Source organism: Lagopus leucura, unplaced genomic scaffold (genome assembly GCF_019238085.1).
Source record: "Lagopus leucura isolate 7727_CA_CO unplaced genomic scaffold, USGS_WTPT01 Super-Scaffold_100038, whole genome shotgun sequence".
NCBI lineage: Eukaryota > Metazoa > Chordata > Aves > Galliformes > Phasianidae > Lagopus > Lagopus leucura.
The window spans coordinates 3,515,315-3,539,195 of record NW_024962287.1 but is presented as its reverse complement, the minus strand read 5'-3'; positions in this window follow the sequence as shown (position 1 = coordinate 3,539,195).

The following is a 23,881-nucleotide window of genomic DNA, read 5'->3' as shown; positions in this document are numbered from 1 at the left end:
GTGGCACTGAGGGACACGGTCTAGAGTGGTCACAGGCATTGGTTGATGGTTGGTTTGGGTGATGCGGTTGATCTTTCCAACCCTGATGATTCCGAGTCATCCTCCCAGCCCAAGGAGGAGAAGAGGAGAGGTTCGTGGTGTGGCCACCAGATGTCTCCACTTCCCCGTGAATCTGAGGGCTACGAGCAGAGCGGGGAGGGAGGGAAAACGATACAGAAATGTCCAAAATATAACAAAATGGAACAAAATAAAATAAAAATAATAGGATAGAATAGTATCCTCCCTCACTCTCCCTGCTTTGCAAAGCTCTTGGAACATCACCGATGATTCGTGCTATAGGACATCTCCACATCCTGCCCCAGGACTGATGGGAAGGGGTCTATGGGGGACATACACCCCTCTACCACTGCAACTGCAGCTGGACAAGAAAGCACAGAGTGCAGAAAAGAGCATTAGACACCAATGGTTGGGCTGTGGGATCCTCCAAACCTGGAGGTGGAACAACACCTGGTGTCTCAGCTGTTTCTTTATCACACATATGCTCTGCCACTGCCTTTCACACAGAACCACAGGCAGCTTTGCCCCTCATGGAGGAAGATGCAGTTTTGCTAAGACATCAGAAGTAACCCTCCAAATCAGCATTACTGGGAGCAGACAGCTATGGTTACATTGACCAGTACAGCAAACCACATCCTACCATCTCCATCTTCACAGCCTTGCTGCTGGGCCTCCCGAGTCCTATGCGAGCAGATCCAAGAGCTAATTTGGGATTAAACAGGCTTGGTCCACTTGTTTTTATTAATGATAAGGCATGCTGCAAATAAATACAGCTGAAATAGAAACGGCTTCTGTGGATCTTTTATGCTGGAACAAACAGGGAAGGAGAGTTCCAGAGTGTCTGCTAAACATTTGTGCATTTCATTATCACCCAAGGCCAAAGAGTCAAGTATTGTAGCTCAATTTAGAAAGGAACTGCGTATTTTTATGGCCAGTAACAACACGTGGCCAAGCCCAGGGTGAACATAACAAAGCAGAGGCAGAAAGTTGCACTTCCTCTGCACTGGATATCATGGCCTCTATTATTCACGTGTTGAATTTGTTCCCTGCCACACCTGTGACAAATGGAAGGGGCAGACACTCACCTGGCTTTGCAGTTCCAGGTGCTTCTGCCACAAAGAGCCGGGGGAAGAAACAACTTGCAATGCTTCCTTCCTTAAGGCAAATGGGGCTTGGGTGTCTCTGTAGCCCTGAGAGAGACCTTGAGCCCCATGGGCAGCAAAGGTGTGAGTGGCTGGGGATCTCACACTCTGTGATCCTTTGCTGATCTGCAGCACTGGTATTGCTACCCAAACAGCTCACTTACGAGGGGGCAGTGAAGCTTCCCAGCAAGAGCATGCTGTTTATTTTGTGCAGGTATCGGGTTCTGCAAGGTGTTTTACAAGATAAGAGGTAATCCTTGCCTCAGGCAGAGTACGAGCTCTCTGGATGGCCCAGACAAGGGCTTAAAGAGGTGCTTAATAATATATATTTCACAGGACAACCAGGAGGGTCCTTTCATTTCTTCCCCATGTGCCAACCAGTCTTTGTGAAGGCCCTTGACATGGCCTTTCCATTCCTCATACAGAAAGACCCAGACCTCCATTATCTGTCTGTGCTATTTCTACCCTACACGGTCTTGGTCCTGTCACTTCATCCACATCCTTGACCTAAAAATTCCACCTGTGCAGCTAATGCTCTTATACTGGTGCAGAGGTGTTCATTAACTCCCTGCCTATAAGTGGTTGGAGGCTCTGGATGGAAAGTTTCTGGTGTTTTTCAGTTGTCCACCTTGTAAATGTGGAAATATTCCCCTGGCCAAAGCATAGCACCTTCTCCAGGTGACAGCTGTGTGCTGGGACAGGTTAGCAAAGTGGAAAGTGTGTCTGGAAACTTGGAGCCTGGGCCAGGGCTGAGAAAGACATGGAAAAATCAGCAGGTGCCCAAAGAGAGAGGTGGGAGAACGAGAGAAGGCAAAGGAGAGCCAGTGGGAGGGCAGGGCTGCATAGGACATACGGAATCAGGTGGCTTCCCTGATGTCTAACAAGCTGCAAGCTCCGGATGAGGCCCTTCCCATAACCCAGGCATTCACAGCAAGGTGGATTTTCTGATGTCTGATGAAAGATTAAGTGCAGCATACACTGCAGTCTTTCCCAAAAGTCTTTGGGAAGTTGAGTTAGAATCATAAAATCATAGAATGGCACGGGTTGAAAAGGACCTAAAGATTATCTAGTTTCAAACCCCCTGCCACGGAGGTTTGGCAGAGCAGGACAGAAAGGAGGTTAGCAGAAATGGACAAGCAGAGGAAGGAGAAGGAAGATGAGGGAAAGAAGGACCTCTCCCAGGGTGACAAAGGAGCAGTACCCCGAGGATCCAAGCTTTGCAGGTGATCAGAGACTGCCACATTGCTTCCAAACAGTGAGGCAGGGTTGCCAAGAAGGCAGGTGGTGGGGAACCCTCACCTCACTCTGTTTTACCTCCACCTACTCAGGATGGAGCAGATAACTCCCAGTAAGCAATGCAGAGCTAGCAAAGGCATCAATGCCTTGCTCAGCTGTACTTTGGTCTCTGTATTGCTCCACTAAGGGGAATATTTACCCTTTTAATTTCCAGGAGGGCCCACTCAGCTGTACGCCCAGTGCTTACAGCCCAAGGACTCCATCTGGCTTGCTTCCCCATGAAGACATCATTCAGAGCATCCCCCAGGGCTGGTGATGCTCAGGACTGGGTCTGAAAGATGTGGGTGGCCTGCCTCTAACCAAAGGACAGGGGAAGCCATGTGGCATTGCCAGGCCATTTAGGTGAGAGTAGAGATGTGGTACTGATGCAAAGCAGAGGCCGAATCCCCTAAAAATCTGCCCAAGGAAAGGCTTTTCCAGCTCCACAAACACGCAGAAACAGCCTCAGTGAGGAAGGACATCAGGAAAAGGTCCTGAGTGAGCACTCTTCTTTACACTCAGGACCCTATGTCACCAATGTCCTTATTCTTTTCCCCCAGAACTCTTCCTGCACCCTTTCTCTGTTCTTCTCGTGGCATCCACACTCACCCAGCCCTGGAGATAGGCTTTGCTGAGACCCACCAAGGGTGCTGCCAGATGTCCCTTCTCCAAAGTTTCCTTCCCAACAATCAGCTCAAGGTGACTCCCAGTTAAAATTAGCAGCTTGTTCAGCATAGGCGAGAAGGGCCGGCCAACTTCCCACAGCTTGCTCCAGCACGAGCCTGAGAGTGAGCTTGTGGTGCTGGGAGCTGGCACCAGCTTCCCATCCAGCCTGTGCTTTTGCTCATAAGGAGTCACAGCCAACCTCTCAGCCATAAGACTGTGCTCCAGAGCAAAGCAGGAGGAAGGATGGTGTTCCTGGAGCATCCTCTGGTTCCCACCACTGTTTTCTGCATGCTAGTTGTCACCCCACTTGCACCCAAGCCAGGCATTTCACTCATCCTAATTGTCTCTGTGATAGCAAGAGAGTTCCCTCAGCCTTTCAAATCTATATTTAACTCGTCCTCACCTGATCCCTCTTCCTGGTCTCCTTATCTTTCTTTTCTCCTCATTTATTTATATATTTTCCAGGGCAGGCTTAAGCCACGGGGTGGAGATAGCAGAAAGGCAGCCATGGGCAGTGGGGTGGTCAGACCTCTGCCCTGGGTTGGGGATGCTCAGGGATGTGATGCTCGGTCTGCCAGCAAAGGGCTTGGCTGGTAAATGGAGTCATGACCTTGATCCTACCTTGCTACTCAGCCCAAGGAAACATCTGCCCTTGCAGCAGGAACCATCAGGTTTCTTGTCCTTCTTGCAATAAAATCTGGTCCCGGGGAAGTAGAGCATCTTTGTTTCCCTAATGTACAAGCTAGGGCATCTCTTGCAAGCTAAACTCAGCCCTGAACTCAAATGTCAGTGCATGAGCCACTGGTAGTTGATGTGGGCAACAGAGAGATGGAACTTAGGGCAGTTAGGGACATGGGTTAGTGGGAAATACTGGCTGGTTGGACTGGATGGTATTCGAGGTCTTCTCCATCTTGAATGACTCTGTGATTCTAGGAAATCACGTGCCCTTAGCTAGGAGAAATGAATGAGCATGCTGGGTTCACTTTTGTATTGGGCAGTTGTAAAGGAAAATTTCTGTGGCAGCAGTGTTTAAGAGGAGATTCTTCAAAAATAAGAGAAGTCTCTCTGATCAATAAAAGGCTGGGAAGAACTGCTCTGAATGAGCAGAGCATCATCAACTGAGTCTGGACAGCAGGGCTCTGGGGGCACCATCCTTCCCAGCCCTTGTCTTCCTGGTAGCACAGCTGAACCCCACCCACAGTGCCTGCCTTCTGGCCATGCAGGTGTGGTGTGCCTTGCCAGGAAGGTGGAGATGTGCTGAGTTTCCTGTGACCTTCAAGGAAATTGTCAATGGAGAAGAGAGAGCCCATGGATGTCCTTTCTGAGGGAAAGACTGTGGCACGAATACAGTCCCTGTCAGATGCCACGGAAGCTGAAGGTCAGCCTGCAGGAGATGCCCTGCAGGAAGGTCTGAACCTTTACTGCTTCTGGATTTAGGCACTGTGATGCCACATCTCCACAAAGGGTCAGCAGGCAGTAACAAGGAGGTGGGCTGTGGTTCCTAGCTAGCAGTGAAGTCAGAGTGAGGCAAACAACAAATGCAATACAGAGGGTCATTCTTTGAGGAAGGTTTGGTGCACATAGATGTGGGTCAGCTCACAGGGAAATGGGAGTTGAGTGAACATAGCCACCCTGGTGTGCCCTTGCAAAGAAGAAAGGCAGAACGTAGAGTAGCTCCAAGACATAGGGGTAAATTTGGGGGCATGTGCTCTTGCAAACTGAGGGATGTTCAGCTGCTCTGAAGAGGGAAGTGTGAGAGCCTTTGCCCCACATTTTCTTCTCCAGAGCTATCCTGCAGAGCAACTGGCCTGTGCTATCCAGGAGGTCAGATATGAGCACCACAGCAAGCCTTTCTACATTGGAAATTGGAGCCTGCTGCACATCACGTATGATCCAACCTTCCACCTCCACCAGAAATTTGCCTTTGCAAATTTCATCTAATGACCTCTACCTTCGCCATCGTCAACCAAAGGCTTTGATGGCCTCCCCTCTGCAGGACAAACCCCATTAAGGTTGTTCTGAGTGGTGATGACTCTTCTGTACATTGAACTTTTGAGCACACTCATTATGGCCGTGCTGGTAAACAGAAAAAGTACTGGGCTCGTCCTCTGACCCTGAGGCCAGCTGGTCTGGTTTGGTCATGTCTATACTATCAAAAGCTCTCAGCCTCAAGAACAGAGTGGTCACATCCAAAATATGTTTTGGCAATGGTGCCTGGTGTGTGCTATCTCCACGCTCATTCCTAAGGATTGTTCTGATTAGGGCTTGTTGACTTGGGCCAAGCTGATGATGGCAGTGTGCAAAGAATTTAACAGCATGGATGATCCAATTGCCAGCTGTACTGAGTTGACTGGTATAGATAAACCAACTAAGCCCAGTTTTGCTGGAAGTCACCAATGTTGTCTTTCATCTGGTGAACTGAGTCACCACAATCTATGAGCCAGCACTGCAGAGGGGGTTACTCAGCCCACTGGACAGACTGGGACAAAGCACCTCTGTTCCCTATAGGCTGAGAACCATTTTTCCAGGGTGTTCAGGTGCTCATATAGGTCCCCATCCCTGGATCTCTGTGCTGACTGTATCTCCTGATCCTGTCTCCCTGAGCTGGACAAGATCGCTGCACAGCTCATGTCGCACCATAGGTGGTCCTCCAGCCCCACCGCATGGTCGCTTCCCTCTGATAACTCTGGGGTCTGAAAGGTCAACCCAAGGGCAGTGAGTGGACATGTATCAACCAGCTTCGACATGCTGCACTCCAGGAGTAGCTGTGTTTAGAGCCAGCAACTCTCTGATCTTCAATAACCTGGCAGCAGCTTGTAAACACTGAGCTTGATGTGATAGCATCCTCAGTGAGTAATTTACACCCTTCCCCCCAGTCTTGCATCCCTCTTTTCACTCACGCAGCATTGGAAGCCTGAGAGAGATGCATGCTTGGAGCTGAAATCACTAAGAGCAGCTCAGCTATGGTGGGTTGGGGAGTCAGTGCAAGCTGAAGGGGTGGGAGCATTGATGTGTGCATGTCTGCCCTATATGCACAGCCTTGCATTTGTGGTAAAGAGCCCAGAAAAGGGGAGATCTCTCCATCCTTCAGGAAATGTGACGGTTTTGGGGTTGTCTGCAGGGGATATCAGTGGAAAGAAACCCTAATGAAGCAAAAATCAAGTCTCAGGTCTGCTGGGACATACTCCCAAAGAGAGGAGAAAGTCAGCAGGTTGCTTTATGCATTGACACAGTTTCTTTCTTAAGTATTTGATCTAAAAAAGTGGGATACCTTAAATCCTTCACCTTGTACCTACACTACCCCCGTCCCAAGGAGTGACCTGCAAACCTGGTGCTATCTGTTGAGGCAGAAGTAACTCAGGCTAATGGGCAAAATCATGCTGCCTGCATCCCAGTCTCAGTTCAGTGTACACAGATACGGAAGGTCTGATCACTGGAGATGGGCTGTGTTCCATTCAGGGGGTTTCTCACAGCCTTGTGCCCCTTGGGTGTGGAAGGACTGGGTGTCAGGATTGCTCAGCACAGGGGACAGCCCAACCACTTTTCCCTCTGAAGCAGGAAGAGCTGACAAAGATGGGCAGAGGGAAAGAGGATCACCACATTGCAGCTCATTCCACTGTGCTGTCTCATGCTGAAACACACAGAAAATACTCCGAGGCATTATCTCCAAGTTGACCATTGTGCTGAGGCTGGCACAGGTCTGGCTCTACTAACACTGATCCAGGTGAGTCCCAGGCATGATTTGGGGGTTATCATCTCCACACAGTCAGTTCAAATGCAGCCACTCTTTTCTGAAGATGAAGAGAGCTTAATAGGACGGATTCAACTCATTCTGACCCGTGTGTATTTGAGACCAGAGAATGCTTGATTTGCTGGAGTGAGTGCTGTGTTCCCATTCTCCTCCACCTGGGAAAGAACAAAGTCTGAAGGAGAAATCAAAGCGCTCCCCAGCCAAGTCCTCCCCTTCCCTTTTCCCCCAGCAAAGCGGCGAGGTGAAGGCCACAGGACAGAGCCCAGCTGTGCCTCCTCTTTCCAACGCAGTCTCCCATGCAATCCTTGTTGGCGTCCCCTCTCCTCCTCCTCCCCTGCCCGGAGGAGGACTGCAAAACAAGCCGAGCGTATCCCCCGCTCGCTCCGGAGCCGTTCCCCGGCGCTCAAGGTAACAGCAGGCACGCATCTGCACCCAGACCCCCCCACGGGAATGTTCTGTACCCAGGCATAAGGGGGGGATGCCTGCGTCAGGCCCTCCTGCCTCGGGGACCTTGGCTTCTGGCTGGCAGTGGGAAGGACAGTGCTGTGAGTTCAGACCGGAGGGCTGCTGGGGGGTTGGGGGGTAGATGCTATGGGCTGGAGCCCCCTGTCCCAGCTACCAGCTTCCATGGAGCAGTTGTGTCCAAGGAAAGTGCCAGCATCAAGATTAGCAGCTCTGTGGGTGTATTTTTTCTAGACCCCGTTTGTCTACTCCCTTCATGCATAAGGCAATGTATGCCTTACAAAGCATGGTCTTACTGGTATAACAGTGGATTTTCTTGCTGTCCAAATAAGCACCCACTTTGTTGCTGTACACTATGAACCCGCTGTGATCCGAGCCCCTGTGACTTCTGGTGGAAAGGATTCCCCCTGGTTTGTGGCACTAATCACCTCTTACCCTATGCTGTAACTCACTCAGATCTAATTTCCAATGGAGGCTGGAAAATTAAAGCTATATTCTTCCCTTCTGTATCCATAGTAGAGAGATATGGAAAGAGGAAAGTAGTTGAAGACTCATCGTGGCAGAGTTGCCTTACTGTGAGTTGTCTACAGTTGTGGGGGTGAGGAAACTGAGACCTCAGAGTATCATTAAAGTTGGAAGAGGCCTCTAAGGTCATCCTTTCCAAATGGGAGGAGAAGAGCCCCCAGGCACACCACAAATAAACAGTCCATCCCCTAATAAGACCCTGAACATGGCACACAGCCATGTATTCCAATCTGCCCAGCAATCATGAATCACAGAATCATGGAATCATTCAGGTCGGAAAAGACCTCTAAGATCCCCAAGCCCAACACCAGCCCACCCCCACCATGCCCACTGCCCACATCTCTCAGTGCCACATCTCCACACTGAACTCCTCCAGGGATGGTGACCCCACCAGTGCAGTCTGTGCCACACTCCTTCTTTGAGAGAAGTTTTTCCTAATACCCAACCTGAACCTCCCCTGGCAATCCCTCCTGTTGTTGCAGGGGACATCTACATATCTGGCTGGCTTTGGAGCTGCTTTTTCTCAGCACAAGTCAAGAACAAGAGTGACAGCAGCAGGGAGGTTGGCTGTGGCACGGTTGGACAGATATGGGTAGGCAAGGAATCGTTTGGCAGGGAGAGCTGACATTTGCTGCTCGAGCTATTTAAAAAGGGTGATTTAATGGGCCAAGGTATTTCTGCCCAACTCCGTGCGTTTGGCAGCTTGCTGGAATCAGACCAGGGATTTTTATCAAAGAGTGAGGAAGGGAAGGAAAGGGCAAAGCAGATGTGGATGCAGATGGGAAAAAAAAGAAGGCTTTCAAAGCTCTTCCACAAAGAAAAATGAGGAAGAGAAAATAGAGTTAAAAATAACACCTTGGCTTGTTCTGGGCAGAGATACCAGCATCCCAGGAAAAATATATGTGCTTCTGTTTTGCCAAGAGGGAAATAGAAGGGAGGATGAGGGAGGATGCTGGGGCTGTTCTTTGCTTTGAAAATGAAGCAAGGTCAAAGAGAAGAGCTGGTTGCTGGGATTTTTCAGCAGAATGTGCATTTTATAGCTAAAGCGAGCAGCCACGTGCAGAAATCTGCTCCTAGGGAGAAAGGCCAAACCGTGCGGGACAGATCTGCTAACATTGGCTGGTGCACCATGAGGAAAGGTGTGCATGCCATTGGATGGCATGCGGTCACTGCTTCGGTCCCTTCTGCTGTCAGAAGCTGTCGTCACCATCCAGGCACGAAATGCCATCCAGGAATTAAGTGCTCACTCTCCACGATCTGAGAGGGAGTTGGGTACACGCATTCCTTTAAGGAGCTCGCCATAAAGCTTAGTCTGGGAAGACTTTTGCACCATTTTAACTTTATCTCTTCAAAACTGCTCTGGGCTTTGTCTGAGCTCGCTGAAATTTTTCATGACAATCATTAATTCACTGAAAAATGCAGTTTCTTGGCAGATGCGGTCTCTGTGAGTTCAGGTCAGTTTTGGCAAGGCATTTTCAGCCAAAAAGAAAGAAAAAAAAAAAAAAGAAAAGAAAATTGGGAAAACTTGGAAGCAGTTTGCCCTGAGTTGCAAAGGGGATATTCTTGCCTTTGCTTGCGCAGTGGTTGTGCCTTGGAAAGGAGTTGTGCATCCTTTATTCAGCTCCTTGGAGATTAAGTAATAAAACAAGGGAAAATGAAATATTTGGCATTATTTCTTTTTCACCTGAAAAAGTGTGTGTTGATTTTTCTTTGATGGGGGGAGGAGTAAGGAATTTGCTCCCCAAGCCAAATGCCCACCAATATTGTCAGCCTTTTGTGAAAATCTGCACAACCTTGGACCTTTGCTAGCTGCACATAGTAGCAAAAAGGCAGCAGAGGGTCTCCCATGGGGACTTCTGGTTTGTTTTCAGCCTAGCATGTCAATAGTAGCAAGCCTTGCATTGCCTGTTTGGTGCAGAAATGTTGAGTTTGGTGCCTCCTCCTACAGTACAACTGGTGGAGCATGGAGAGCAGTTCAGGTGGACGTAGATGTCTGCTTCAGCACGACCTGAATCCCTCCGTGCTCTTCGATCTCATCTCCACTGCCTGGAGTAATAAGGCACACTGTGAGTGAAGGAGAGTTGAAAAAGTGCTTTGCCACAATATTCTTTGATGCAAAGGCTATAAATGATTAGATACTGTCCTTAGATTGGATTCTGATCTTGAGGAAGTGTTGAAACACGTAGTAGGAGTCTCACTGCCTTGAGACTAGGGAGGTTGCATGCAGCAATGGGTTTAGGCTGGAGGAAGTGGAACATCTGTGGGGCTGATAGAAGCTGCTGTGTTCACTGCATAGTTGTGGCACAGAGCAGCTGAGCAGGTTGTGGCGAGATGGAGCTAAAAGCCAAGCTTCCCACAATGGGCATTAATTCCTCATCATGGATCACACTGCTCCCTCTTCTTCTTGTGTTCGAATCAAAGGTAGAGATCACAGCACACGTCTCCCAGCCCATTCCTCACATCATATCTTGCTTCAACAGCTCCTAAACCCTGTGGTCCGAGCAAAAATTAAGGCTTCTGCCGAGTCATAGTGACCTTATTTTTGATAACCAAACCCCACACTTTCTAAGGTAATTTAAGGAAGCTCTTAGCAGATGCTGAAAGCCCAGTTTCTCCATGATGGTCTCCAGTTTGATCCACCAGGTCCCCGTGCACATTTTTTCTATTCAGAGAAGAATCTGTTCCATGTCTTACATAGGCCTGGGTGACATTCTCTGTGATTGGAAAGCTGGTTAGTTGGGTCAAGGAAAAATATATCGAAAAAAGAGGGGAAGCGAAGGCTCTCATCCTATTGTTTTGAGATCAGATCATTCCCCTTTATTTTCCATTTTCTTTCATATTAACCCCAAAGATAACCTGGCACAGCAGTGGAAGTTTCATCATCAGTGTATCTGTAGGTTTGGAAGGCTAGCACGTGGAGCTGGGTACACCACAAGGGTCAGATATCCTCAAACTGGCTTTCAGGTTGGATATTAGGAAAAACTTCTCCCAAAGAGTGGCAATGCATTGGCACAGGCTGCACAAAACCCATTAGCTTGTAAAAACCTCTAAGAGATTGGAAGGTCTTTTCCAACCGAAGCCATTCTGTCATTCTATGAAGAACAATGCTGACTTTCAGTTATCTTCCCCTCCCTGAAGGATTTCAATTGTTCTCCCAAAAAAGTGAGGACTAACAACTTTTGAAGTTGTAAATGGAGAGTCTCCATCTTGTGCTGCAACCTGGGGGTTCCTAGAAAGGCAAGCCAACAGGGAGATTGCAGCAAATCTGCAACAGACAGCATCCCTTCAAGGCAGCTCCTGGAACTGCATGGAAGGACGTGACACTGCTTTTCACAGATGATTTTGGAGTATTTCTTGGTTTGGATGGTTTTGTTTCCAGGAGGGTTAAAGGGACAATTGGCTCCTGTTCTGTTCTTGAGGAATAACTTTCATTGCAATCAACCATCGGTCACAAGACACAGGAAGAGCACTGAACGCTGGGGTAAATGAATGAAATGATGATGTTAAAAATGCAGAGGGATTGCCAGGAAACACTTGGAGGATATCTGAATCACAGCAGGGGAAACGAGATGAAAGCAGGACCTAATTTAGGAATGAATCATCCAATTTGCATTCATTATCCTCACACCCTTGCCTTCCCTTTGGCCATATTTAGATCCAGAATCTTTTATTAGGATCTCAGAATATTTTCAGGATTGTTTTCATATTTATTCCAGTCACCTGAATGATCCTGCATGATTTACAGCCTGGTTGGAAACAAGACATGAAGGAAATCCATACCACAGAGATGTGCATCCAGCATCCCTCACCAGGAGACCTCTTCTCCAAAAGAGTGGTGATGCATTGGTGCAGGGAGGTGGAGATGTGGCACTTAGGGACGAGGTCAGTGGGCATGGTGGGAGTGGGCTGGGGTTGGACTGGATGATCTCAAAGGTCTTTTCCAACTGTAGTGATTCTCTGGTTCTATGAAATTACAGAAGACCAAAGAGAGAAGGAATTTGTGCCTTTAGATCAAGGATTGCCAGTGCCATAAAGATGAAATGCACAGCCAGCCTTCCCTTCCCTTGGCTATCCTTAGAGTCTAGAAGTCACTTTTCTTCTTTAATATATCCAGTTGTTCAGCTCCAGCAAGAAGGTTGAAGGTGGGGGTCACAGCTCCTTCCTGAGAAACAAATGATTTTGGTTTCCTTTTCCTGAGGTTAAGAAGGGTGGTGAACTGAAATCTCTTCTCCCAGGCCATCCAGCCACAGAGCTCTGCTGCCCCTTCCATGGAGTGCCACAAACAGACTATCCACTGTGGGACAGTATTTGGGATCCTGCTGGGGATGGGAATCCAAACCACTCTCACTGGGAAATCAGGGAGAAATTTGTCCACTTGCAAGCCATTTACAACACTTGCTTGCTCCTTCTGGTCACAACAAAGCAATTTATGCTGCAAAACAGGGGCGTTTCACCTCCCAGAAAGCACGGGGAAAATTGAATTTCAGTACTGCATCCCCGTCTGCTTTCCAAAAAACACCTCAAGCAAAAAAAAATCTCAATTATTTATTCACTCTGAATTACCTGGTTCACGTGGCTGGGTGCACGGATGTAGCAGAGACCAAGAAACTCAATGCACATGGGGCCAGGACTTGGAAGGCGCCAACACATCCCTGTCCCTTTGCTTATATATCCCTGGCCACTTCATAGGAATTGCAAGCCACTGCACAATGTCCCACCAACTTAGGGGCAGGGGATGGGGCAAAATCAGTGTTTTCTCATAAATCCGGACAATGTGTATATCACTGTAATTGATGTCCAACTTTCAGCCTGACATGCTTTATAAACCCTGGGCGGCTTTGATCTCCTTGTCTTTGCCTATAAATGCAAGGATTACAAAAACATTCAAAAAAAAAAAAAAAAAAAAAAAAGACCAGCCCCCAAAAATGTCTTTCACCGAGGTACTTTGCTCCAGTAGATAAGGCTAATAAGCAAAAAACCCTCAGGTATTAGGAAACAAGGCTTTTCAGGAACTTACTCCGGGCTGAGAGGGGGGGCTGAAGCAGCTGAAGGATATTGATGCTTATGCTCCCCCTGTCATTATTTCACAATATTGTTTATATCCCCAGGATGTGGATAAAGGTAGCTGTCACTTCTGGCACTGGGAGATTACGGCGAACTGTGGCTGACACTGGCCAACGTTGCAGTGAGTGACAGCCCCTGTGGCATGGTTACTGTCAGAGCCCTCGGGGGGCTGGGGGTGCCCAGCCCTGCCAGATGTAGAAGGGGAAGGGGAGTCTGGGAGAGCCATGGGCTCTGCTCGGTGCAGTGCTAATAACGATGAGGGAAGTTGTTTCCACAGCCCCAGTGCCCAGATGTGGAGGTTCTTCTGAGCTCTGAGGGTGGGAGGGGGGCTCAGTGACCTGCTCCCAAGGGATGATCAGGGACATAGGTGAGCTGGGGTCCTGCAGTGCCTCCGCTGAGCAGGGCAAGGGGAGTCTCTGCATGAGACGTGTTGGGTATTCAGGAAAGTTTCTTCTCAGAAAGTGCAGTGATGCAGTGGCACAGCTGCCCAGGGAGGTGGGGGGAGGGTTAGGAGGTCACCATCCCTGGAGATGATCCAGTACTGTGGGGATGTGGCACTGAGGGACAGAGTGGGCATGGTGGGGTGGGTTGGGGTTGGACTGGGTGATCTTAGGAGTCTTTTCCAACCTGAATGGTTCTACGATTCTACAAGGAGAAGAGGTGGAAATAGAGAATGCAAGTGTGAAAACAGAGCAGGGGAGGCTGTGGAGCTGCGTAGGAGACTTGTCATGCTAAGTCAGTACTCAGGTTTGGATTAAGGCTGATATATGTCATCTAAATTCTCTTCATAATAGCTTTAGAATCATAGAATTGTTACGGTTGGAAATGACCTCCAAAATCATGCAGTCGAGCTGTGCACCTAACAGCAATACTGCCCACTGACCATGTCCCTCAGTGCCACATCTCCACAGTTCTTGAACCCCTGCAGGGATGGTCACCCCATCACCTCCCAGGGCATCCTATGCCAGTGACTCCCTGTGCTGCATTCAGCTGGATGCACAAAGGCACAGGAGAAGTCCAAAAACGTCACAGGTGCTGCTGTATCAACACAGGTCCAGCAGATATGGCTGGATCCCTAGCTGTGCCTAAATCTTCTTTAACCACCCCTATGACAACCAAATCCCACCCCAGTACTGACTGGATCTGATACAGTTGCAGAGACCTAGGCTTGACAGTTGGAACTTGTGGACCCCAAAATGTGGATGTCCCACCTCTGCACACTGACAGCCATTCTCAGCTTCCATTTTTAAGGGGAAATGCTCTTCCCAGTCCCCATGGAGGCTGGGAAGTGTCTGAGCCTTTGGGGAGCTCTGAGGGGTCCTGGCATTATCTCTGAGGTTAGCTCTGGAGTTATCTCCTTGGTGCTGGGATGACTGGGCCCCCTCCCGGGCCTTGGGCTGCAAGGGGAAAAGGGGTCAAACTGGGGACAGCCCAAAAAAAACCCACAACCTAAAGGCAAAGAGAATGATGATTGAAGTAATGGAAAGAACAGATTAAGGAGGAAGCGTTGGTTAGCCTGCAGAGACACTCGGGGAGAGATGTTCCTTCAGATACACGAAAGGTGGGAGAGGGGAGGGAAGGAAGGGGATTTCTAATTACAGGGACAAAGACTGGAAGGAGAAATGCGTTTGAGAGTCTCCATTGCAATGTCCCCTTCCACAGCGCCCAACTCTACGGCAGCTGCCATCCAGTGTGACTCACCCCAGACATCTCAGGGCTTTTGGGGAGGAGCAAGGGACACCATCCAGCTCCACGGGCACCCACAGCACATCTGGCTGCGGGGTCACCCTGTGTATCTGCCTGGATCTGTCAAACAAGCAGATTAGGAAATCTGAGAAGAGCAAAACCCAGGGGCTGGGACTGTCTTTTGGTAGCACTGCTTGGGTCACACTGGGTGAGCTCTCACAGGCTTTTGTCGGTGACGGCGTGGGGCAGGGATTTCCAGCTCTGACTGTCCTATTCCAGGCTTTTCCAAAATATTCTTTTATTTCTCACATTATAGGCTTTTACTTATAAGAGGCAAAGAAACCACCCTGAAATCTACATTCTTCACCATCCTTTGTATAAGGCACCAGAACTAGATGATCTTTCAGACCCCTTCCAACTCAAACCATTCTATGGTTCTGTGATTCCATGGTTCTGAACACAACTGAATAGCACAAATGATGGCCTGTGGTAGGGACGTGGGTTTCAAAAAAAGGAATCAGACATCTATATGAATTTAAAGACATTGTTAATTAACATGATTTAAGATGACATACCATCTAGAAGGGATGTAATTTTTCCATTTCAGGGCTGAAAGAAAGCTCCAATTTTTACAAATTCAGATAAGTACTCCTTTCCTTTTCTTTTTCTTTTTTTTTCTTTTTTTCTTTTTTTTTTGAGAAATGGGAACTTGGCACCTAAATCAATTAGGCCTGCCAACTCTACATAGAGAAATTTATAACTGAGCACAGAATTAACCCTAGGCCTGCAAGCTGTACATCATGCTGCTGAACACTGCCTTGGTAGAGCTGCATGTCCTGAAGAGAGAAATTACTTTGCAGTAATGCTGTCAGAGACCAAAGCAAATCTGATGCCCAAGGCGTGTTGAGGGCATGGGCCTTGACCTGTGACTGTAACTAACTACAAAGAGTCCATGCATCTGAGCATGAGGGGAAACCAAAGCTAGTAGCACTGCTTGTTTTCTGCTCTCTCTACACCAGGCCTGAGCTCTGCATGTGCAGAACCCCATGGAAATCCCAGAGTTGTTCCAAAACCCACCAGCCCATGCACATGTAGTCCTGAACCCTGTATGCATCCTGTCCTCACAAAGGCAGACTTGGGACCTTCATGGAAGCATGCTGGACTATTTTGTCTGCCTGACATCACAACCACAAGGGCTGATGGTGAATGCATGCGGTGCAGTTCATATCCAAATGATCTTGCAAATGTACCTCTCAGTTTGATTTTTTGTGCATTTTGGTGACCTCTGTTCAGTGCCAATGGCTCACTCAGCAGCCACTTGGAGCACAGAAACAGAAATTGTGGCTTGCCAGTCTGACTGGCCTCAAGTCTGCCTTTGGACTTCTTCCCAGCTGTGCACACAAAACTTCCAGAGCCCAAGCAATAAGCTTTGACTTGAGAAGTGTGGTTCACCACAAGTGGGCATCAATTCATGTTTCAGGTTGGGTATCAGGAAAAATTTCTTCTCAGAAAGAGCAGTGATGCAGTGGCACAGCTGCCCAGGGAGGTGGTGGGGTCGCCGTCCATGGAGGTGTTCAGTGTGCAGATGTGGTACTGAGGGATGTGGTCAGTGGGTAATATTGGTGGTAGGTAGACGGTTGGACTTGGTGATCTTAGAGGTCTCTTCCAATCTGAATGACTCTGTTATTCTATGACACTATGATTTTCACTGCCCTCAGCCTCCAGCTTCTCTCCAGGGCTGGCACAGGTCTCCCACAGATCTGGTGTCACATCCCTCCATCCTGCATGGACATCTCAGCAGCACAAGAACATCTCAGAGGACACCAGGTACCCACTGATGAGCAGCTAAATGGATGTCTCTGATCAAGCTAATAACTCCAGGCTCCCTCTCCAGTCACTGCAGCCCCTTGCAGACATGAACCATTTGACCTCTCCAAGATGCCTGCCCCAGGCTGAGACGAGCCATGCCTTAGAAGTGCCTGCCTCTCTGTGCTGACTACAAAGGGAGCCCCGGGTGATTAGCTCAGCTCTGGATGTTTACAATGTGCACGGCAGAATTTGACCAGAAGAATCTCACCCTTGGGTCTTTGCTATTCTGCATGTCCCTGTGTCCCTTCCAAGGCTGGGTTCCTCATAGGAACAGGGAAAAAAAAAAGAGAGAAGAGGAGGCCCTCCCACTCTGTCTCTGCTTACATTGTCCTTACATTAAATGGAGAGGATCCTAATAGGATATTTAGAAGAGGTTAACTCTTCAGAAGCCTCCGTCTCTGCCCTACATCCTGGACGCCTGCCAGAGCAAAGCCAAGGATAACAAACCAGCTTTCGTTCAAGTATTCTGAGCCAATTAAAAAAGACAAATTAGTTTGGCCTTATCTCTCCCTCCTCCTCCCCCTTCCCACCCGAGAGACAAGAGGGGATTCACGGAGGAATGTTTCTCCTCTCTGATGGCTCTGCCTCGCTGAACTCTTCAAGGTCTATGATGGATGAAAGCTCTCTCTTCCATTACGCTTCCGACAGCCCACTGGGCCCTAATGGAGATGGGGGCAGAGGCAGCATTGGAGGACTGGGGCAGCAATGTGGGGAGAAAGACTTCACATGGGCAGTGAAGGCAACAGAGCTCGTGGAGATCTCTTCCTCAGCCAAGTGTGAGATAAACAAGAACTACCCTGTGCTATCTGCTTGTTTCTTTTGTTGGTCACCCCTCCTCAACATTTTTGATGTGCACTCATTACGTTTTCCATGTACTGCAAACAGAAACACTGGCACATGGTTAGGCCAAGAGGAAGAAAGCACTTTGCAGGAAGGGCTTTGGGGAAGAACTCTCTGGTTTATTTCTGGGCTTTTTAAAGATAGCATATGCTAGTTTGACCTCTGCCATGGTCTGAGCTCATCTGCATGAAAAGAAGGGCAAAAACATCTGAGCAGCCGCAGTGAGTGAGACCAGAGCTCTATCTGCTTGCATGCTCTTTCCCAACCCTGACCACTAGCAGATGTTTATATAAAGGGCTTAAGAAGCAGTGCAAGAGAAGAGATGCATCCACAGGCTCAGCCATGCTGTGGCCACATGTTCCCTGCATCCAGAGGTGTTCAGATGGGATATCCCAAAAACAGGGTCCACCTGAACCTCATGGGGTGAAGCAGCACTGCTGTGCTGGGGACACAAGGGCGCTGCCTCATGCAGATTTAGGATGGTTAAGGCTGGCACGAGTTGGTTTGGGCCAAAACTGTGCCAAGCACCTCACCAATTATACATACAGTCAGTTCTCAGGTGGTTCTGTTTAATTAGTAGATTTGTGTCTTCTAATGGAAAGTTCATCTCATTGTGAGGATTAGAAAGTCTTGCTTAGTAATGCTTGTTATTCATGACAACAATGAGCTCTTTTCATCCCATCCATTTGCTGTCTGTGTTTCATAGCTGGGAAGACATATGCTTGTCCATTGAGACGCTTAAGCCCCATCTCATTTTCCAAACCAGATCTCCACCCTTTGGATAATTAACTGCCATTCTTGGCTATCTCAGTTACTGGGAGTCCCAGGGACACTGCAGTAATCCTAAAATGTTCTGTCTCTACTTCATGGACCCTGTGATGAAGAAAGCCAAAGCATCCAAGCAATTCAAGAGAACAAGGCTGCTTGGTTTCCACCCAGTCATAATTATTTGCAATATCCAGATTCTGGGAGTCTAAAAGGAAAGTTTGAAGGATGTTTTCACTGTAAGACTATCCTTAATGACAGGGCAAGAAAGAGTTTACAGAAAGAACCTAGAGAATTCCCTCATCTCTTTTGTGAAACCTCTATTGGGAAGAAGTTGTATGCCTCGACAAGGGAAAATGGTTTCAGAATAAAGGAGGGAAAATTTAGATTGGATTTAAACTGAATGGATCTCAGGGCAGCTTTGAGACATGAACAGGTGCAGGGCACAGCTTGTGCTGTCCATCGAGCAGAGGTCCCAATTTTCTCAAGGCCAACAGATGAGGAGAAGGGGACAGACTCTTTAGCATGATTTGTTGGGATAGGAAAAGGGGAAATGGTTTCAAGCCAAAAGAGGGGAAATTTAAACTAGATACAACGAAGAAGTTATTTACAATAAGGGCAGTGAGGCACTGGTGCAGGTTGCATAGAGAGATGGTAGTGCCCCAACCCTGCAGACAGCCAAGGTCAGGCTGGATGGGCTCTGAGCACTGATGGAGCTGTGGGTGTCCCTGCTCAGTGCAGGGACATATGGCCTTCAAGGGTTCCTTCCAACTCAAACCATTCTTTGACTTTCTAGTAATGCTGATCAATAGCTGGATGTGTAGAAAATAAGCAGCACACAGGAGGTAGGGGGACAGCAGGAGATAAGAGTGCTTAGAAGGAGAGAATGTGAAAAGGCACAAGTGAGAGCTCCATGGAGAGAAGATGCTCATTTACACCCTGTTAGTTCCATATGATTTGGCATGAGAGCTGAGTTTGAAGGGTTGGCTTTAGCAGGGTCTCAGGATCTCCTTTCTTCTTATTTAATCAGCATGACCATAGGGACACCACTGCAGATACCTATGAGATGTCAGAGAGGGCCAGAGTTCATACAATCAGAATCGTTTGAGTTGGAAGGGACCCTTAAAAGCCATCCGCCCCACTCCCTGCATTCCTGTGAGATGGTGTGGAGACAAGAAAGGAAAAAGGCTCACAAATTATCCTAGAAGTAATGGCCATGCTGAGCTTCTGGAGATGTGCACAGCTAGGGGGGTCATGCCAGAGCCTCTGTAACGTCAGCTTGTTGAGGACCTGGTCTCTGTGCAGTGTCTGCAGTGGTGAGGGCTTTGACAAAGCCTGGGCAGAGCTGTGAGCACACCTCAGTGGGCAACATACCAAGTGGGGTTTCTAGGAACCACTCAAAGGCCCTTGAGGTCAGTGCTGCAGCACTGTCAGAGGCACAGGATTGCTCCCTCAGAGGGGCTCCAGCCAGGCTATAAAAGGAGCTGGTCTCTGCTAAATTCCAGAGGGAGGGAACACACTGTGATTACTCCACTGCTGTCTCGATCGACAGTGGCACAAACCAGAGCCTCCCAGTCCTGCGGTGGAGAACAACAACGTTTTGTGCCCTTGAAGGATGGAGCGTGCAAATTAAAAGTTTAGTCTGAAGCTCCACTCCTCTGCAGGCTCAGACCTGGCTGTGCACAGGGGGTGTGCACATGGGCTGCTGGGAGGGAGAAACAGTGGGAGAAATGGCAGGAAGGGAAGAGGTGGAGGGGGAGACACAGAAACGAGAAAAGAAAGATTTAGGATAAACATATCCCGTGATAAGCAATCAGGGTCAAGATGGGAGGGGCTGGAAAACCTGCTCTGAGGGACTGAATGAAGGGGTTTTCTTTTCTTCAGCCATGTAACGAAAGGTGTTGCGGCCCCTCTATATGCAAGAGCCTGCAGTCCCTCCCTGACATGCCAAAGGCTGTGTATCATAGAAGACAGATTCATTGAGCAGCCTGGGTTGGAAAGGACCACAGTGCTCATCCAGTTCCAACCCCCTGCTGTGTGCAGGTCACCAACCAGCAGCCCAGGCTGCCCAGAGCCACATCCAGCCTGGCCTTGAATGCCTGCAGGGATGGGGCATCCACAGCCTCCTTGGGCAACCTGTTCCAGTGCCTCACCACCCTCTGGGGGAAAAACTTCCTCCTAAGATCCAATCTAAACCTCCCCTGTCTCAGTTTAAAACCATTCCCCCTTGTCCAACCACTATCCTATCACTATCCAATCTGTGTATACACGGATTGAAAAGCACTTCATGCTTCCCAGGGCTGGGAGCCCATCTCCACTGCTTATGGGAATGGACAGCCCAATTTCCAAAGGATCTGGAGCACTGCTGGTCCTGCTGGTGTTAGTATAAAGAAATAACAGTATTTCCACTGGCATCTTGGTATAGAAAATCTGTGCTGAGAGACAAGAATCTGTAAGAATAGGGGACAACATCCACTGATAGAAGGGTCTTGGGAAAAGGAGATTAAAAAAGAAATCCTGCACACAGCAAGTTGGGATTGGTGGAGGCCAACCAGAAGGCAGTCAATCATCAGGAGATGGAAAGGGGCTGGTTGCAGAACAGAAGCTGAGGACAGGTGCAAAGGAAGTGCAGACTGGTTGAGTCTTCACACCGATGTAGAATGTGGGATATAGGCTGCTTGGTTCCGGAGCACAGGGGCCAGCTTGGGGCATCACATGGGAGTATGGGAGTGACTGGAGAGAATGCAGATATGCAGCAAGGAGGAGCAAGGGAGGTGGTAGAGTCACACTGTTCATGGAGGTGTTCAGGAACCATGGGGATGTGGCACTGGGGGATGTGGTCAGTGGGCATGGTGGGATGGGTTGGGGTTGGACTGGATGATCTTCGAGGTCTTTTCCAACCTGAATGGTTCTAAGGGACTGGAAAACACAGCCAGTGAGGAACAGTTGAAGGACATGGAGTGTTTAGCTGGAAGATAAGGCATGGGGTAAACGTGATATGTCCCTCATTTCCCTCACTGTCTAGGGAGAGAGCAGAGTGAGAAAACAGTGTCTCCATCACCTGTGGTTTACAAGGACAGGCTGCACAGGGAGGAAAGGTTATGAGGGCTAATCCAGCCGAGGGAGGAGTGTTTGGACTAGCTCTGTTCTCAAGGGCCCCTACCTGCTGCAGCATCCTTCAGGCCTGTTCTCTTTTTATTCCCTTATTGTTGCAGATTTGTTCAAGATCAGGTCAAGTCTCCCTCCTGGCTGTCAGACCTTTCAGCCCATGACCTTAATGAGCTTTTGGACTTCATATAGCTGCTGGCAGCTCTCGCTGTGAAGATGGGGATCTCTCAGAATGGCAGGAAGAGCTCAAGAAATGTGTTTTCCAAGAAACACATTCAGAGAAAGCCACTCCTGCAGTTCTTGTGCAGTGGGAAAACTGCACACTGAGAGTGAAATATGTGGGGAGGTTGGTGGCCCTGCATGTGGCAGGGGGGTTGGAGATTCATGATCCTTGAGGTCCCTTCCAACCCTGGCCATTCTGTGATTCTGCGATATGGGACTGAGTGAAAGCTGCCTTTAAAGTAAAACAACAACAGCAAAAAGGAAGAAAACGTGTAATAAAGAGAGGATGATTCTGTTCTGCGGAGTGTGGCATTATATCACACAGCCTTCCTGTTTGCTTATGAGCTGCCAGCCCAGCAGGACCAGCACTGCAGGAACACCAGTACAAAAGCTGAAGAAAACATTTCCTGGATTACTCTGAAGTTTTCCTGTGGAAATTCTCGCTCTGGTTTCTCCATCGCCTCAATTTGCCGAGCACCAAACCCTCCCTCGAGCAGAAGCACCGTGACCATGGATAAGGGCTGTGCCCTCACAGTGGGGGGAAATCTCACTGCTCCTACATGCATTTACCTGACTGGACCGTGAGTAGGCGACAGGTCTCCTTTAGCAGCACTCCCAGGTGTGCTGAAATGCATTCATCTGGAATCTCCATCCATCAGCTGGATAAGAAAAAAGACTTGCCCACATCCTTTTCCTAAATCCCCCTTCACTTTTCATGAATCGTGGCATTCAAGGCCCCCTTGGTCTCACCTCCCATATAGTGCAGCCATTATATTTCACCCCTGTAAGAGTGATATTTAGATACAGCTCCCTATCATGACTCAACAGCTTACACTTGGCTAAAACATCACTTCCAGAAAGGCATCTGCTCTTAATTTAAAATAAAAGGTATCCAGGGATGAAGAACCTGGGTAGCCTATTGACTAATTACCCTCAGCAGTAACCACAAGCCTGGGTGGTTTGGCTCTACTTTGCAGCCCCAGGAAGGCCAGTTTTTACTGGATTAAAGAGACCTTTTGCATCAGGCACTTTTCTCCCAAAGCAATTCTTCTCCGGTCACCTTTCCATCTCCTTTCCTGATAAGCTGACCAGAACAAGCTTTCTGAACCTGTCTTGCTGAGGCTTTCTCCTCACTCTTCAGATAATTTCTGTCGCCTTTTTTTCCATGCCCTTTCTCATTTTTCAGTGTCTTCTTTCAAGCAGCAATGTGTCTCTTTCATTGTCTAATAGCCTATCTCTGTATTTGCAGGGAGAATGCTTCTCTGGTTTAAGTTACATGGCCTTGCCTGACATGACAGAAAAAGAGCCAGTAAGTTTTATAAAGGCAGAGAAATAGGGATGCTTTCCTCTTTCCTTTTTCCTTTCTTTTTCTTCATATTTTCTTTCATTCCTTCATGTTTTCAATTAAAAATCATAATAAAAATTTGAATATAGGGCCTACTTTTTATTTATATTTTATTTATTATTATATTCATATCTCTGTGGGGGGGTACTCATTTTCACTTCCATTTTCTGGAAAAAAAGTGGAAAATTTTCAGAAATTTGAACACTTCCTGTGTTTTTATTTCTTCTCTCCTAGCTATACATACCAAGGAAATAGGGCTGGAAGCACCCAATGGCACCAACCCACAGTCACCAACACTTCGCCGTCGCCTTTGCCCTTCACCTACCAGCTGCAAGGCATCTCAAGAAGTGGCTGAGCATCCAAAGTCTGAAGTCCTACCTGGAAGACACGATCTGCAGGGATTTCCTGGCCCTGGTGGTATTGACCCTGAGCTGCTAATTGCTGGCTAATTAACAGAAGAGCAAAACAGTAGCATTGATGGGAAGAAAAATGATAGAATCATAGAACAGCCTGGGTTGCAAAGGCCCACAATGCTCATCCAGTTCCAACCCCTGCTGTGTGCAGGTCACCAACCAGCAGACCAGGCTGCCCAGAGCCACATCCAGCCTGGCCTTGAATGCCTGCAGGGATGGGGCATCCACAGCCTCCTTGGGCAACCTGTTCCAGTGCCTCACCACCCTCTGGGTGAAAAACTTCCTCCTCATATCCAACCTAAACCTCCCCTGTCTCAGTTTAAAACTATTCCCCCTTGTCACAAGAAAGAGCATCCCACCTCACATGGGCACAGTGGCTCAGCGGTTGAACAAGATGATCTTAGTGGTCTTTTCCAACCTTAATGAGTCTATGAATCTGTGATTCTACGATTCCATGCCCAGCAATGCCAATGAAAGAACGTAAAAGCAGAGCAATGCTTTTTCAGTACTCTTTGCCAAGCAACTAACAAGTTGCACTCACATAACATCTTGAGCTGGATGAGCTGATTTCATGCTAATGGCCCTGAATAGAGTGTTTTTCTTCTACTTCACTGTCCGCTTGCTTTCCTGAACCCGTATGAACCTCTAGCTGGGCTGGAGTTCAGCTCTCCGGGTTTGATCCCATGCCCTG